The 18,955-nt window shown below is 40.5% G+C and overlaps 1 protein-coding gene across 1 annotated transcript in view; it reads right to left on the bottom strand.

Annotated features, from left to right (window-relative positions):
* The window catches only part of LOC118838648 (tripartite motif-containing protein 43-like), a 51,104-nt gene extending 36,755 nt beyond the window's left edge, over nt 1-14,349 (bottom strand). Inside the window, exons 1-2 of the mRNA XM_036745993.1 lie at nt 14,038-14,349; nt 11,657-11,812 (exon numbers count right to left, since the gene is read on the bottom strand). The gene's annotated coding sequence lies outside the window, so the exon portion shown is untranslated. The remainder of the gene's footprint in view (nt 1-11,656; nt 11,813-14,037) is intronic.
* Between the last annotated feature and the right edge of the window lie 4,606 nt (nt 14,350-18,955).

The raw sequence follows: 18,955 nt of genomic DNA, 5'->3' as shown, positions 1-18,955 counted from the left end.
TCCCCCTGAACTACATGAATGATACATGTATGTTTCATTAAAGTGAGACTGTAAACCCCTTAAAGTTGTTTTCCTTAGAAAAGCACATCAAAGAACTTGTGCTAGCAGCCCTCCTGTGTGCTGGTGTTGTTGGTCTTACAAACCACAGTAGCTGCAAATAACTTTGTTGTTACACTTGGTTATGATAATAACAATGTGTCATTTTTATTATTATTTTCTTTGTTGTTGCTCTTTCCACTTACATAGTTGTAGTTATTGTTTCCATTTTTTAAAATGGATCTGCTTACTTCACTTGGTATCAATTCATTTGTCCTTCCATGCTTCTCATTATTTATCATGGTTATTTCTATATTAGTATGCTTCTTATTTATTTATTTATTTTTTGGAGGGGGGAAGGCAGGGCATTTAGGGTTAAGTAACTTGCCCAAGGTCACACAGCTAGTAAATGTGTCAAGTGTCTGAGGCTGGATTTGAATTCAGGTCCTCCTGACTCTAGGGCCAATGCTCTACTCACTGCACTACCTAGTTGTCCCATAGTTATTTCTTACAGTAACATTTCATTACATTCATACCCTACAATTAATCAAGTATTTATTAACCATTTAACATTGTGTGCCAGGCATTATATGAAGTTCTATGGACACACATACAAAAATGAAACAGATCCTTCTCTCAAAGAGGATATATTTAATTTCCCTATAGGGTTAATTCCTCTACTTGCAGTCCTTGATCCCATTTCTTTCTTTTTCTTCCTGGACCCTCCTCCAACAGGCATCTCCTCTGTTTCATGAATGTTTACTATCTTAATACACATTATACAATTCCTATCTACCTATGAACATCATTAGGAATTTCTACTTCTAAAAAACAAAACAAAACAACCAAACAAAAAACCTTTTTCCTTGACCTTCCTAGGAAATGCTCCACTTGTGAATACTAATCCCTAGCTAACTCCTGCCTTAAGCACACTTTCTCAGCGTGGCTGCAGCCTCCAACCTTAACACACCAATATGTGTTTTTCTACACAGGGCCTTGGAGACTTTTAATACTCCCTCAAAGAACCCAGTCCTCTTAAAGATGTTCTGACTATCCTCATTAAATCTCAGTGGAAGTTCATGTCATTCAAAAGCCAAGAGAGTAACTTTCCTTACAAACATACCGGCCTCATTTCCTTCAAACCTTCTAATTAACCCACCAGATTCAATGACACTTCTCTATAACTTCTGAATAAGCCCACAAAATCAGACACTTTTATTCCCTCTAAGTCCTTCTATCCCAGAAGTCTAATATGAAGAAGTTCCCCAAGGGCTGGAAATTGTCTGATCTACCTTCCCCTCCTGTTCTTTTATTCTCTGGATCTTAGAAGTCTCCTTTTTTGTTTGTTTTTGGTTTATTTCTTCCAGAGCTGTGATTTCAATCACGTAGGGCACTCCCAGAGAGTAACTTACTCAATCAAGGCTGATTGGGAAATTTTCTTCCACTTAGGGTTTTAGAAGGTTGTTTGAGGACTGAGCAGTAAAGTGTATTACACAGGGTCTCAAAGCCAGTATTGACTTTTTTTTTTTGAGGCAATCAGGGTTAAGTGACTTGCCCAGTGTCATACAGCTAGTAATTATCTGAGACCATATTTGAACTCGGGTCCTCCTGACTCCAGGCTGGTGCTCTATCCACTGTGCCACCTAGCTGCCCCTAAAGCCAGTATTGTCAGAGGCAAGACTTGAGCCCAGATCTCTCTGACTTGGAGGCTGCATCTCTAGCCAAATACCACTTAGACTCTCCTATCTCACACTTAAATCAGAAGAAATGATAATTCTCCAAGCCCTCCCAGGATTGTATGCTTTTCAACAACCCAAATATTCCTGTATTGGGAAGATATCTGAGTTAGGGACACATTCTTAATCATGACATTGAGTTGACTTTGCCTTCCTATAGGAGGGCTTGGGAACTGGAAACTTTTGATGAATGGGATCACTATATTGTGTGGCTGGGAGGAATATTATGCCTTAGATCAGGGGTGGGGAACCTGCTGCCTCACGGCCACATGTGGCCCTCTAAGTTCTCAAGTTGTGGCCCTTTGACTAAATCTAAACTTCACAGAACAAATTCCCTTAATAAAAGGATTTGTTTTATAAAACTTAGACTTAGTCAAGAGGTCGCACCCTGAGGACCTAGGAGGCCACATGTGGCCTTGATGCCTCAGGTTTCTTACCCCTTGCCCTAGATAGTAATAGCAAGTGGTAAAGATGATGAGTTACATTTGGGACATGTTGAGTATAAGATATCTATATTCACATTTTAAGACTCAATTCTGGACATTAGGGAGAAAGGTGAATAGAACCAAGAATTATAATCATAGAAATGATAACTGAGTTGAAAATTAAGTTGAGAAGGAAGAGGATTTTTTAAAAGGCCATTAGATTTGGCAAAAGCAGAAGATATTTTGGAAAGTCTATTCTTTTTCAAGCCATGTGCTTCCCCAAATTTGCAGACATTTTGAAAATGTTGCCATCAGAAAAAAATCAAACAAAAAAGATGTATAAGGAGGCTGAAAGTAATTGAAATAGAAATCCAGCAAAGAAGCCAAAATAGCTTAAATCAAGCTAACCAAAATGGACTAAAGTGAAATGACAGGATGACCCATTTGCTGAGTATAGATAGCCCTGGTAATATTAAAAATGGGTTCTGAAAACACAAATCTATAGCATTATTGTGCCTCAGCCACAGGAGTTTAAATTAAGTGTAATATAGACACTCCCTTAATTTGAAAACATAAAAAAAGAAGTTTTTCTTCTTAAAAAAAAAAGCTGCTCTAAAGGGGAAAAGAATATGTGAATATTAATGACAGTGCTGTGGGTCAGATTGGGCATTAGAGAAACAAGGAAGAAGCTAAGAAGAAAAGAATTTATTAGTGTAAGGGGTAGTCTACAAGGAGAGTTCAACTTAACAGAGCAATTTGGGGTTTTCATGGTATAGCAAAAATGAACTAGTACCCAGTCAATCACAGCACTTCAAAGCAGAAAGGAAATGGAGAAAATGTGTTAACCTTGGTGTCTCAAGAGTTCCCAGAGATCATATTTTTTCCTATGGGATAATGTATTTTCTATAGTTAGTCTTATCAGAATATCTTTTTTTGCCAGGAAATATTGCTTTATTTGCCTCACAGCCCAGGTTAAAGCAAAAACTGGGTTTGGGGGGTATACAGGAAATTGTTACTCCAGAAGATAATACAGATGAGAGTTCTATTATGTAGAACAGCAGGGGGGTGGGGATGGGAAGGAAAGAAGGAAGGAAGGAAGGAAGGAAGAAAGGATACTCACACTGTGTATGGAAATAGACACATCCACAGGAATACAAGAAATTCACCTGGAAGGAGGGGCAGGGAGTCATATCTGGGAGAGCATACATTTAATGCTGAAGTTCAGGCGAAGAGGTTTTACACCCTAAAAATTGGTTTGGTGATGAAAAAGCAATCAATGGCATGGGAGGGAGCATTCTTAATTAGCACTGATATGGTGGAGCAGTTCTTGGGGTCATTTGTCAATACCAGGCTCAACTGAGGCTAGAGGGAGTTCTTTATCAAGACCCAAAATCAGGAGAAGGTTTGAGTTAACTGAGGCAGCAGAACAATAGTTCACAGACCACTTCAGTCAGCCAGTAGTTTTATCTATTCTGAAACTGACACATTTGACATACTTTTAATATACATCAGAACAGTGGAATAGTACAAGCCTATCTGTTAATGGTCCTTGTGCTTCAGGGACATTAGGAGCACTTTGCCAGTGATTCCATTGGAGTTTTATCATCATAACTATAACATTAAATAATATAAAAATTATAATTATCACAAATGTCTAAGGTAGCAGAGACTTCCTTCAAGAAAGAATCAGTCAGACTCATCCTGCCCTTGCCACACTGTGGGTTTCTCTATTTATACAATCATGTACTTTTGTTTCTTTGCTCTACACGGTACTTTTTCTGGGAAGATTTTTCTCCATACTCACAGGACTCATTTTAATCCTCCTCTATAGTATATATATAGATGATTTGGCCTTAAGAAAAAGCAATCTTTTAGTTTAAAATACAACCAAACATATCCAGGAACATATCTACTATTTGACATAAAACAATCAAGTGGGCATTTAAGCCCTCCCCCTCTCCCAATAATCTGCTTCCTACTTTTATAGTCATATATACATGTGTATGTGTGTACATATACATACATATATACACACACACACACACACACACATATACATATATATATATATATAGGGAAAAATGATTTTAAATCTTAGTAATCAGTGTCTTGGAGACTCAGAGTTGCCCCCCATACCCCTCTGCCTTACAAATTCAGTCTCTCTTTGAGAAGGACATTACTGATGGTGAGATTGTATTGAATCTTCTGGTCCTGGTCAAATGCAACCCAAACCTGAATTGATTTCATCCTACTCAGGCCTGGGTGGAGCTAGATTCTTCTGCCTAGATAGCCCAAGACTGAGGGTGGTCTGATAGAACAAGTATTTGCTCTGAAGATAGAATGATGGTCAGTGATATCAGTCCCTGTTGAAAAGGTATTGTACCAAGATTAAGTGACCTAAGTCATGTACTCATGATCTCATTTTAATATGGCCCACCTCCCAGTGAGTTGACCAATTAGAATTGGTTGGCAACCCTTGGGAACACCTACTCTTCGAAGGACATATAACCCTTTACCCCCAAATCCCAAATCGAGCCAGTTCTGGACTAGCCTCCTTGGGGGGCCTAGTTCTGGACTGTAACTCCCATGCAATGCATGTCAAGCCAACTTGAGAGAAATTAAAACATGGACACACACACACTCTAATTTTGTTTGTCTCTTTCTTAGAACAGACTATTTTAAAATTGGGGTTCAGCTATATATATGTGTGTGTGTATATATATGTATATATATATACACATATACACACACACATATACATATAATGTATATAACTTTTTTTGTTTATATTTACTTTTTTTCCTATTATAACCTCTCTGTTCCACTCAAATTGGCCCACTAGCTATTCTGTAAACAATATGAAGTATCTCTTGACTCATTGCCTTTGGTCTTCCATGCCTGAAATTTACTTTCTGTACACCTCCAACTGTTCCAACGCTTCCTTGCTGTCAAGGTTTATCTCAGGTATCATCTCTTTCAGGAAAATTTTCTGATAATACATCTTAAATGCTCTCTTCCTCCTGAAATAATTTGGTATTTACTTTGTAAATATTTTACATTTGCGTAGACATCCATGTTCTCTCCCCTAGCAGAATGTAAGCTCCTTGGAAGTACAGCCTTTTTCATTCCTCTTTAAAAAAATATTTATTCATTATTTATTTATTTTTAATATTCATTTTTTAAAAATTTTGAGCACTGAATTCTCTTCCTCCCTCCTCCCCCACCCATTGTAAAGGCAAGAAATATGAAGACTTTTTATATTTTACAACTTAGATTCAAGCCAGTGGGACATAGGCAGGCACTAGGATATTCAGAGTGCTTCCTGCTGATCAATCAAGATCTATCTACACAGGTTATATTTGGGCTTCAGAGTGAAGCCTGGATGGAAGCTGGAGTTTCTAGTGCCACCTGGTGGCTCCTATTGATGTTGCGCCCTGGTTAGTATTCTAGATCTTCAACTTCAAAGGCACATGAGCATAAATGCTTATCTACTTGCTTTTTCTTCTGCATTGCCCAGGAAAGGGGCAGGTACGTAAGTAAAGAGGACATGGCTTCATTCATAACAAGCCTTGCAAGATGACTTTGAATTCAGTTTTGACTGGTTTACTGGATTTGTTGCCAAAAGAAATTGATATTGACAGAATATTTCTAGATTTCATTACAGTGAATATCTTTTGTATTGTCTCAGTGAACACTAAGATATATGAGCTAGCTGACAGGATAGTTTGAAATATTCAGAAATCACTGAATGATTGGAGTAAAAAATTAGGCATGAATGTATTTGTTTCCATTTAAAAGTGAAATGCCACAGAGTTTCCTCTTTATTCAGTTCTGCCACATTTTATCAATGACCTATCTAGGGTTATCAAATTTGCAGATAGCATAAATACTTTAGTCATCGTTAGCTATGATTTTGGCTGACAGAGTCTGCTGATATCCTCACTAAAAGGTTTCAACAGACTAGAATGATGACCAAAATTGAAAAAAAAATGTAATTTAATAGTGATAATGTAAAGTGAAATACTTTGTCTTTTCATTGATATTGTATAACCCTAACTCTAATCCCTTCAACATTGTAGATCGCTACTCATTCCTATTTCTTCATCCACTTCGACTCTTATCTTTGTTTCCTCATTAGTGTGTTTCCTCATCTAGGAGTTCCCTACCCTAAGAAAACTACAGGTTTAATTTTCATCCAGCATCGTATATTCTGTTTGTTTCTGTGCATCTCACTCTCTGGCCATAAACTCTGTATGGGCAACTACAATACCTTAGGTAACTTTTGTATTTCACTGGCCCCTACCATGATGCTCTAAACAATAGATCCTTAACAAGTGGGCATTTTGTTGTCAGATGAAATTGCCAAGAAAGAATTGTGGAGAGAGGACATATCAAAAAGAAGAGAGGGGCAGACTCTTATATTAAGCAGGCAAAAAGAAAAAATAGTAGACAGAAGAAGAAAATGAATCTTCTCTGACTTGTATATGATACAAATAATTTAGAAACTTGAATATAACTCTGACCTGCTAAAATGTAAATATTTGAATATTAATATATATCCAAGTATATGTTCTAGAAAATATATCTGTCCACATACACAGTGCCGAGTAGGCCAAAGGATCCATTTTTATCCTCTTTTCCTCAACCTCATTTCAAACAGTGCCTAAAATTTCTAACTTCTGCTTTCCATTCATTCCTCCATTCTTTCATTCCCCACAGCAAATCCAGGCTCAAGCTGCCTGGTCAGTTTGCCTCCCAGATCATAGTGAGTATAATAAAGAGATTGGTGATTTTTGAGCAGGAAAGTCAGACAGTCTGTGAAGGGCTTCTGGAAGAAGTTCTGACTAGGGGCTGTGGTAGTGCAGAGTTGGTCTCTTCTCTATGTTCAAAATCCTTTGGGGTAGCTGACCTAGCAGGGAGGTATGTGGGGAGAATGTGGGGAGAAGGATGAGGGACCGGGAAAGTGCAGAACCACAGGATTGTAAAGGTGCAGAGGAAAAGGAAGATCTGATCTGGAGGCCTGAAGTTGTGTGTGTGTGTGTGTGTGTGTGTGTGTGTGTGTTGCTTTTGCTTCATCAATCAATTTTGGAGTGAAATTTACATTTCCAACAGAGCATCATCTCTTCTAGTTTGTGCAGCTCTTCTGCTGAAAGAAAGGTATTAGCTAAGCTGGAAGGAAGTCTCCAAGGTGCTGATCTTGGTCTTGAAATGCTTGAGAAAGCAGCAGTTTGGGGAGGCTTTGGATTTCTAGATCTGAGTCAGACAAAAGCTACTCCTGTTGGCATCAGGATTAGCCTCACAGCAGAGACAGCAGGATAATCCAGTTGAAGAAATCATTTATTTGGCAAGCCCAAAGGGATTGCCCCTGTTAGAGTCTCAGCCTTCTGGTTCAATGCTCTCAGGTTACCACAGAATGACTGGTTCCTATGTCAACTTATGTAGACAACTTTGGCAGGAAGAGAACTTTATTTGAGTCATCAGCAATCCTGAGTAGAGCCAGCACAGTGGAAGTTCTGAGTGGCTTCTCTGATAGAGCCACTTTATGGAATAATGGACCTTCTGTCATGTTGGGTCTGATAGCTTGAGGTCAGGGGGAAGAGGCAAGCAGAAGGGTTTCTATCTCACTTGGATTTTATATGAAATATATTTGGAGAAGTATGGCCCATAATAGGACTTACACATATGAACAAGACAAGTCATGCTACACACATGGGTGTTACTCCCACTTTAAATAACACATCTAAATAAAATTGGAATCCCCTTTGAGCTAACACAAGATATTCCTTAAATTATTCTCCTTTAAGGTTACTGATTACACTCAAATACTTTTCTTTAAAACAAAACTGAATATATTTCTGATTTAGCCTCATTGAATGATAGATTTATATCTTGGTCCCACAAACTGCTTCAACATTGTACTATTATTTCCATATCATTCTGAGATATTTCAAGACACTTGTCTTAGATATGAATATATAACTAGTAATAGGCAAATGCCAAGCCCAAGTACTCATCTACTTAGTTGTTTGGAATATGGGAAAAAGTATTATTTCTGGTTGAATAGCAAGAATCTTAATATATCTGCATTTTATTATGGTAACGTAAATGTGTCTTGATAAAGATTTAATAATATTATGTTCATATCTTCTACTGAAAACCTTCCATTCAAGAGGAAATATCATACTGGGGATGAGATAGGATTCTATTGATTTGATTTCCCCAGTATGACATCTAATCATTCATCCTATCACACATGGCTTTAATACAAATGAACTAATTTAGGTAACACTTATTTCCTTAACTTAAGCTGAATTACAAATTTTTTCTCTAGCTAAGCATGAAGATAGATCTTTTCACCTCTGTAGCTCTCAGGCTTAAGTATCACAGAACTTATACCATGTAACCAACAGAGCTGAAAAAACTTGGGGCCATGTCAAACATCTTACCAGATGAAACAACAAAGAACTTTCCTCTACTATTATAATCCTGATAAAATAAAATACTCTCTTCATTTTCATCTTTTAAGAAATATAATTTATTTTTAGTTTTCAACATTCACTTCCATAAGATTTTGAGTTTTAAATTTTCTCCCCTCCCTTCTCCTCCCCCCTCCCTAAAATGGCATGCAATCTGATATAGGCTCTACTTACACATTTGTATTAAACATGTTTCTACATTAGTGATAATGTAAAGAAGAATTCGAACTAATGGGGGCAACCATGAGAAAGAAGAAACAAAACAACAAAAGAAAAGCAGAGCAAATAGTATGCTTCCATCTGCATTCAGACTCCAAAGTTCTTTCTCTGGATGTGGACAGAATTTTCCATCATGAGTCTTTTAGAATTGTGTTAGGTCCTTGCATTGCTGAGAAGAGCTAAGTCTATCAAAGTCAGTCATTGCACAATGTGGCTGTTACTGTGTACAATGTTCTCCTGGTTCTGCTCAATTCATTCAGCATCAGTTCATAAAAGCCTTTCAGGTTTTTCTTTTTTTTTTTCCTTTTTTGGAGGGGGGAAGGCAGGGCAGTTGGGGTTAAATGACTTGCCCAAGGTCACACAGCTAGTGTGTCAAGTGTCTGAGGTCACATTTGAACTCAGGTCCTCCTGACTCCAGGGCCAGTGCTCTACTCACTGCGCCACCCAGCTGCCCCAGGTTTTTCTGAAGTCTACCTGCTCATCATTTTTTATAGCACAATAGCATTCCATTACATTCATATACCATTCCCCACTTGGTAGATATCCCCTCAGTTTCCAATTCTTTGCCACCACAAAAAGAGCTGCTATAATTATTTTTGTACATGTGGTTCTTTTTCCCACTTTTATGATCTCTTTGGGATACAGACCTAGAAGTGGTGAAATAAAATACCCAACAAAAATAGCTAGCAGCCTTTAAACAACTCTTTAACAACTAAATTTATAAGTTAACAATATCCAAATTACAAGAAAAGTCATTTTTCTAAATGCTAAAAAGTTTCATAATATAGACATGTTTACGTTAACAATACTAGAAAATACATATACAGCTTTACCAGTTTGAATTCACACCTGTTATTATTAATTTAGCTTAAAATGTTCTAGGTCAAGTATTATAAATCATTGCTTTCGGATTTTCTCACTCTTAAGATTCTAGATGACTGATTTTTGGCCCAGGCAGATAGTCTAAGGAGTTAGATCAGTTGCTAGCAGGGCATGGCCAGCACCCTTCCCCAGGTAGAAATCCTTGAGAGTTTCCTACAATCCACCTTGAAAAGGTGAGTGAGCACAGCTCCCAGATGCCTATCTCACTTTATTTGCAGTTCACTAAGAAGTTAATGTGGTATAATGGATAAGTATTCAATCTTTCCCTTTTGCAATTTCTAGTTCTCAACTAAAATTAAATCTCAAAACTAATTATTTCAAACTGTCAGTAGGGTTGGTAAGATTTTAGTATTCCACTTTTCACAGATAAGGATGTTTTAATGGTTCTTTGTTATACCAACATTACAGAAAACCATTATCACTATCTTCTATATTTAAAAAACAATTTCAAACACATTTAGATCAGTCTTTTAACAGTTAAGTCTATAACCCAAGAGAATCAAGGAAGGGTTCACTTTTTAAATCAATATTTCTAAAATGGTGAATCACCACATTTACGTTAGGCGTTATTTTCATGCAGCTGAAAAACTAGTAAGGTGAGGTAACTTGGCTCAAGATCAGAGTCAACAAGTTTCCAGATTCACACATTTTTCCAACACATTGACTTAATGCCAAATAGCCAAATAAAGTCATAACTGTCCAAGCTTAAAATGAAACCAGAATTAATTCAACCACACCTGGATCTAAATTCCCAAATGGTATCATCACAGGGGGAGGGTTTCCTAATGGGGGGGCACCCTTAAGAGCACATTCTAATTTAGATTCCAGACATATTTCTACCAAATCAAAACTGGTCTTTGTAATTACTACTGTTGCCAGGTAAAATCTCAAAAATTTCTGTTAGAGCTTCAAGATTGGGAACATATTGTTATCACTTAGCTCATTCTAAAAGATACATGGTGACACTCCCAGATCCCTATGATTTTCCCCTATTTACCTTTGAACTACTCAATAAAGCCTGATCAAATTCTTGCCCCCACCTTCTTACTTGGCAGCCTCATATTCCCTCCCCTGCTTTGGAACTTGGGAACCTCCAGCTGCATATCATAAAGAATAATCTCATAAAGTTTTCCATATTCTTTTTTCTTTCTATGAAATCAGAAAACTTCCAACCATATTCACTCCAATGTATATATTCTTTATAATTTTAGCACATATTGTTGTTAAACAAACCCAATGACTTACTAAAACATTATTTTCCCAATGTATATAATTTTATTTCAACCCAGGTTGATTTTCTTCACTAATTTACCTATCAAAATTATACTCTGTTGCTTGATTAGTTACAATCCAGGCATCCTGTATCTCCCTCGTTCTCCCAAAAGTTAATAGAAACCTGCACTACCTGTTTCTACTCCCAATACATGAAGAAGTGTGTGGGACAAATCTCCCCCACTCTGATGCTTTAAGACATTTTTAGTAATTACAAAACTTTTAGGAGGCCTGCAGTGGCTTCTGCTCCTGCTGAGGCACAGGAGTGGAGTTCTCAGCCCTCTCAGCCCTAGTTAGCAGCTTACAAAAGGCTTGCCTGACCAATTAATAATCAAGGTTTGTTACAACTTGAAAAGGCTACAAGTCAAGACCAAAGTGGAGAGAGTAATGGTGCATGATTTTCTGTTTGCAGATGATTGTGCATTCAATGCAGCCTCTGAAGCCAAGATGTAACAAAGTATGGATCGATTCTCTGCTGCTGGTGCTAGTTTTGGCCTATTAACACCAAGAAAATACAGGTGCTCCATCAGTATCACTACACCACCCATACCTGGAACCATGGATTACAGCAAATGGAGAAATTTTCAATGCTGTGGATAAGTTCACTTACCTTGGTGTAGAGGGCCAGCTCTGAGATAGTCCGTGCTGGGCTGTGTACTCAAGATGTGGGCTCTTCAACTCCCTTTTAACTGCCCCTGAGAATGTGCAGAACGGCACCGTCAAAGGGTAAGAGGACGTGGCAAGGAACTGCCCTCGAAGCTGTTATCTGCATGGGAAAGAACAGCAATGTTTCAATATGGTTCACATCTATGGAACTAAGTAACAACATGTCCCAGGGCTACGTGGGCTACGTGGGCTACGAGGCAGGATGTTACAAGGGAACAAAGTAAAGTAACAAAGCAATCCAATGCTTGGTCCACTTATCTGATCCCATAAACGGAGTTATTCTATACTCTTCCGCCTGGCCCATATCTTTCTTTCACGCTCTCCAGCATTCTTTTAGCACAGTGCCTCCTCTGCAGGAGGCACCCTGGTAGTGTACTTTCCAGGGATGCACTCATTGATAATAACATTGATTTAGGCATTGCCAGAGCTAGCTCAGTGTCTGGGAGGCTCCAAAGGAAAGTGGGGGGGAGGAAAGAGGTAACATCCTGTTCTAAATCAAGAGAGTTGTGTTTTTCTATTCTTATCAATATTTCTAATAGGAACTGGTTTCATATTAGCAACCTACGTTTTAAACATTAATGTCCAAGGTTCTAAATTGATGGCATTTAAGGCTACTATTAGAGAAACCTTGATCAAAGTGTATGTTAAAAAACAAAAAAGCTCACTTTGCAGTCTTAGCAGCTTTGTCCCTGCTTCTCCTCTTCATCTCACCTAGTTGGTGGAAGAGGGACTCGAAAAGAAACAACCTGGCTTCCGGACTTGCTGTTCTAGGGACGCCTCCCCCAACTAAGAGACCGCCGAACTTCACGTGCGCAAAAAACTGCTTTCCTCCCTGGCTCCCTCTGAAAGCACAGCTTGGAACCTGATTCCACCTTGAGCTGACGACCTGGCCCTTCTCTACGGCCCCCCGCCCCTCATTTCCTTCCTCTCCCCAGGAAATCTTGAGAGAGCTACACTGGTACTTACCAGTGCATTTGGAGTATGCCCTACTGTCGGTAGCAAGGGGCAGAGCCCAGGGCGAGGCTTCAAGATTGTCCCAGCGTCCAATGTGAGCCCTTCCAGTGATCCAGAACCTGTGCACCCCCTAAGCTAGGGTCCTTTCAGAATTTGGATAAGAGAAGCCATAGTTGCAGGGTCACGTATAGTGGGTGAGGAATGAGACGTACACGACCCCTTGTCCTACACCAAAGCCTTGTGCACCTAGCCCTGCCCCTTCTAGGAGTCACCAGCTTCAGCTTGTACCTGCTTAGCCTTAGGGGCTAAGAAGTGCCCACTTAGGTTGGCTTTGAGCTCCCTCAGGGGTCCACCCAGGCCCAACAATCTCCATAACCAAGGTTGCCAAGGCCTTCTGTCCCTCCCTCCAAGTGCCTTTGCTCTGAGATTACCTTATTTTTACACTGTATGTGTTTTTATACCCCCACTTGATTGCATGTTTTCTCCCACTTTGGAAGGTGAGCTCCTTGAGGGCAGAGACAATATTGTTTCCCTTTCTTTGTATTCCCTTCGCTTCTCATAGTGTCTGGCACCTAATAAGCGCTGAATAAATTTTGTTGATTGTTGATTAAATTCCCTTTCTCTCTGTCTCGCTCGGATAAACTGTCCCTGGCCGGTCGGAGGGGTGGGGGTGGGGGTGGGGGTGGGGGTGGCGGGGTGAGAAAAAAGCCTAGCAAATAAAGTCCCTGGCTGGGTCCGTAAGTGCTCCGGCTTCAGGAGCCTGGAGAGGGTAGGGCTCAGGGCGTGTCTGAGCCTATCACCCCAAACGCACCTCTCCTGCTAGGGTTCCCAAGTAGCCCTTCACGAAAGTGCCCAAATGACATTCCTGCTTACTTCCGGGGATCTGAACACTCCCGATGCTTCGGTGCCATTTTCTCGAGTGGGGAGAATACGGAGGAGGAATCTTGAGGGCCTCGGAAAGGACGATAAATGGTCTTTCCCGTGGGGCCCTGAAGTCGCCAGCTTTTGGACGCCTGTGCCCTGTGGTTGAGGGCTGAAATTGAGGGGGGTGCGCGCGCGTGTGTAAATATAGGAAGGATAAATTAAATTCAATAAACATGTCCTAGGCGTCTGCTGTGTGCCGGGCACAGCGTTAAGCGCTGAGGATATAAAAGAAAAGAAAAAAGAAAAAAAAAGTCCCTGCCCTCAAGGATTGCAGAAGGAAGACAATATACAAAAGGAAAGGAAAGGGGGTCAGGGCCACCAGGAGGGTACCTGGCGCGGATGTAAAGTAACTTTCATTCGAGATTCATTGCCCCTCCCTCCAGCCCTCCAAAGAGCGGGGAGAGGTAACTGAGAAAATACTGAGCAGCAAAACCTGGGTCAGCCTACCTGGCGACGAGATTTCAGGCGATCTGCTTATCCCAGGAGAGGTCTGATGTTTGTGGCGTCTAAACCAAGCCGAGAGGCAAATGGAAAATGGAGAGCTCGCCGGAGTCACGAGGGAACCTAGCTTTCGATCCTTCTTCCTGGGAAAACCGGCGAGGGAGATACAGCTTTCCTTTGCGAACGTAGAACGCTGAGTCCCTCTCTTGGAACTCGGAGTTCTGGGACGGACACACAGCAAGCCTGTTTAGTTTTAAAGCCAGGTCAAGGTTAGGAGTCTTTTGCACTGGCGCTGCGTATCTCGAGCCTTACCAGTCTGAAGACCTGCGTTCTTATTTAACCCGAGAAACCCCGCACTAGGCTGGGGATTGCTGAGTCGTAGGCTTTTGCTTTTTTCTTCTTTGGTCTTTAAATTCTTTGGGAATTTTTTCCCCCCTGGAGCTGATAGATGCTTACTGGTGGGATGGCCACCCAGCTCGAAACATGGAGATGGCGTGAGCTGACCGCAGATAAAACCTGGCTTCTTCTCTGGAAAGAGGCTAACTGGGGGACCCTTGCTTGGGGCAGCGTGGAGCCACGTAGGTCCTCCAATCATCCTTCCCTCGTTCCCCCATCTTTGGGAAAGCGTGACCTTTCCTAGCTCCCCAAAGAACCCTGGGACACCCCCTAGGAGTCTCCTGGGAACCAACATCCTATACTACTTCAGAGGGTAGTGCATTTGGAACCGAAGGTGGACTTTTAGGTCTTCGCTTCGCCCTAAACCATTGTGGAGCCTACCGGCTGTGGAGTGATGCTGTGCACAGTACCTGCTGATCTGGAGTCGGACCTTTTAGGACTTAGGGGGTAGATCAATTGGGAACCCTGGGTGCAATCAGTTTGATTGAGCTGGAAACATCCCGAACCTCCCCCCACCCCTGCCGTTTCCCCTGCCACCTCCCCCCCCCCCCCCCGCCACCTACCGCAGCCTGGAGTCCCAAGAGCCGGCGCGGGCCGAGCCCGTCCCCTCCCAGTACTGCCAGCCTAATCGTGGGCCAACCTGGTCTATATGATGCCCACCTGACTGCCTTCAGGGGATTCACCCAGACCCTAAGCAGGAGACCCCGGCTCCCCATGGCCTCCACATCTCAGGATTTTTTTGCTTTTGTTTTGTTTTTGTTTTCAATAGCTCTGGCGATGTGAGCTGAGCTGTGAAGCCATGGTAGATAATTTGTCATGCACTCGATGGGAGTTTGGCAAGTGGATGGGGGTAGAAGGAGGAGTAGGAAAAGTGGTAGCATGCTGAAAGGGAATCTGTGCCCCTCACTGCCATCCTAGGAAGTGAGTACCTTGGTGAATCTGGAACTTTGAGTCCCTTTCTTAAGGAAAACGTGGAGCCACCAAGGACCTCCATCTCCCTACCTGATTCACAGGTGTCTCAACCTTGTTGAAAGCCTTTGCTAGACCAGTTAGATGTAGCCCCCCCCATACAAGCCTCTCCCTGGAATAGACCTGCCCCAATTCCCAAGTTTTCTTTCCTTTACCTGGGAAGCCTTGTGAGATCTCAAAAGTTAGTTGTAAATTGTTGTTCATTGTTGTCTCTCCTTGGCCCACCACCTTCACTTTCTCTGGCACCAGAGCATCTAACAGGCATAGTCCTGACTAGGTAGAACCTGTTTACAACTATATAGGGCTTCCCCATTCCCTCTACTTCATACACACACACAGTGACAGACACTCACCCAGCTTTCCCAAATACAAGTTCAGAAGTGTCCTCAGGTGCTTATAAGACTGAAGAAAGCGGTTTATGTGACACGTTGTCTTTTGAATGTGCACAGAATTCCTTCTGAACAGACAATGAGGCTTCTCTTCAACCCATAGTAAAAACTCCTGAGTCATCATAACTGGGATCAAGAAGGAGTCTGAAGAGGGGTGGGGGTGGGGGCTCCAGGCCTGGTTCATGGGCTTGGCTGGAAGGCCTACTGGGCATACCTAAGAATTAGGCCACTAAGGAGCACTATATAGAGGAGACTATTAAATCTATCTGTGCCCACATTTGTGAGGAGCTTGGTGGGGTAAACAGAACACCCAGAGGGAATTCTGATCATTAATGATTTGAGTATCCATTGGCACAGGTGTTGCTATGTGCCTAATACCTGCTTTGAAGGTCAATTTCTTTACCTTAAAGTATGCCCAGGACAGAGTTTTCAATTACTGAAAGGCAGCACAAGATGCAATAAGTTCTAAAACATTTTCCTTTCTGGTCATCCTACTTTCCTATATCAATCAAAAAGCATTTATTAAGCAGCTACTGAGTGCCAAGAAGTGTATTAGGTACTGGGAATACAAATACAAAGAATGAAACAATTCATACAACTCAATTTTAACAATCATAACAATTCACATTTATATGTTGTTTTAAAGTTTATAATGGATTTTATTTAATCATGAAAAAACCTTGTAATATAGGTGGTATTATTTTCCTCTCAGTCTTCAGTCAGGGAACTGAGTTCAGGCACATTAAGTGATTTTCCCAGTATCACACCTCTAGTGTATATCCAAGGTAGGATTTTAATACAGGTGATTCTTACTTCAAGTCCAGCATTTTATTCCTTATGCCATAATGTCCCCTTACATGTGTAGGGCTCTGGCTTTTCTCCTCCAAAGTCTTTCTCAGCCAGTCACATACCAAATTTCCCAAAGGCATCCTACAGCATCCAAGGGCTTTTCTTTGGGGAACCACTCCAAACCACCACCACCACCACCACCACTTTTTTTTTTTAAGGAGGAGAGAACAGTAAATCTAATGAATTATTTAATTAATTTTACCACTATATGAAGCACTTGCTAGCAAATACTGATCTGAGTCAAGGTGGATCCCTGGTTTTTATAACTGAGCTGGAAAAGGATAGGCTATTTGGGTCCAGAAGTACCTGGGTCCCTATAGCACTATCATATTCATCTTTGAAGGACATTAAGTCAGCAATAGTCTATAGAATCAAGAAACATTTACTAAAACCAAAAGCAGAAATCATATGCAATGGGGATGCATTAGAACTTTTTCCATTAAGTATGGGAGTGAAGCAAGGATGTCCACTTTCCCTACTGTTTGAAATAGTTCTTGAAATGCTAGTAATAGCAATAAGACAAGAGAAAGGAATTTAAGAAATAAAGATAGATAAAGAGGAGATAAAAGTTCTTGCTGATGATAGGATGATTTGGAAAATCCTAGGAAATCACCAAAGATACTGAGACAAGCAATAGCTTCAGCAAAGTTGCAGGTTACAAAATATATCCTTAAAAATCAACAGCATTTCTATATAATAATAATAACAAAACACAAGAAGCAAGAATAGACAGGAAAATCCCATTCCAAGTAAAAACCAAATGTATAACGTATCTGGGATCAGTCTCCCAAAGCGCATGAAAGACTTGTAGATTCAATTAGAAAGTGTTCAATAAAGTGACTAAATCATATAGCATTCGAAAGTTTGCAAAGTACTCCGTATATGTTATTTTATTCGATCCCCACATACCCTATGAAGTGATACTCATCCACATTTCACAAATAAGAAAATTGAGGCTAAAAGAAGCTAAATGACTTGTTGGTATTATATAGCTAATGAATGACTGAAGCAGAATTGAACTCAGATCTGCCTGACTCCAAGCCCAGTACTCTAGTTTTTAAAATTAATTAATTATTTGGTTTTTAGAGGGAGGAAGGCAGGGCAATTGGGGTTAAGTGACTTGCCCAAGGTCACACAGCTAGTAGATGTGTCAAATGACTGAGGCCGTATTTGAACTCCGGTCTTCCTGACTCTAGGGCCGGTGCTCTACTCACTGCGCCATCTAGCTGCCCCAAACTATACTTCAATATGCTTATAACCCAATACAACATATAATGGGAGATTTAAATGCAATATGCTTTGGTCCTTGCCCACAAGGAATTTACAGTACTGCAGTTTAAAGCAGTCTTTGTGTTTTGGGTTTTTTTCTCAGTGGAGATCAAGAACACTTGATCGTCATTCTTTGTACATGAACCCATCATATATTTGGACTTCACCCTTTACAAAGCTAAATAACCTTAAGAGAATTTATTCTACAATCATTCTTGTTCACTATGATCAATGATCGTATGATGTCATGATCCAAGACATATCTAGCATTGCCAGGACCCTGAAACAGCAAATGGTCCTCAGACTGGGCAGGCTCCTACTGATTTCACTAGCATTCTTTCCTCTCAAATATGATCTGGAGAGGGTACCAGGCACTGGAAGAACAAAGGATTTCTTCTTTGTTCCTAACTCTAGGGGAAAGGGCAGTCAAATCAGTTGAAAGAGCCCTCAAGAGGCCATCTATTCCAATTTCCACATAAAGCAAGACTCTCCTCCATACCATGTTTGACGAGTCACCATCGAGTCCTGGCTTGAAGACCTCATTACTGAAAAGCTGAGGAAGTTGATTACATTCTTGAAGAGCTCTAATTATTAGGGAGCTTTCACATTATATTGAACAGAAAAAACAGTCTGATCCATCTTCCACATGACAATTATTCAAATATATGATGATTGTTGCCAAACCACTCCAATATCTTTGCCAAGAAAATCCCAAATGGAGTCATGGAAGAGTTGGACCCAACTGAAACAAGTGAACAACAACAATATAGGGTTGTTGTAAGGGCTAAATGAGATAATGATCATAAAGCACTTAGCAGGTACCTTGCACACAGTAAATGCTAGATAAATGTTAGCTATTATTAGTTATACCCTCTAGGGACAAATCGAACATACTTCCTTCTACTTCACATCCCTAGATAATCAGAATTCTCAGAGGGTACTATCAACTTTCATTCTCTCTTTTGGGTTTTTTTGTTTTATATTTAGCTTCCTCTATCCTATTCTACTGGTTGTATCAGCTGATCCTATCTGCATGGTTCTGAGTATCCTAA

The sequence above is a fragment of the Trichosurus vulpecula genome, chromosome 2 (genome assembly GCF_011100635.1).
Source record: "Trichosurus vulpecula isolate mTriVul1 chromosome 2, mTriVul1.pri, whole genome shotgun sequence".
NCBI classification, from domain to species: Eukaryota; Metazoa; Chordata; class Mammalia; order Diprotodontia; family Phalangeridae; genus Trichosurus; species Trichosurus vulpecula.
This window is presented reverse-complemented; position numbering and strand designations above follow the sequence as displayed.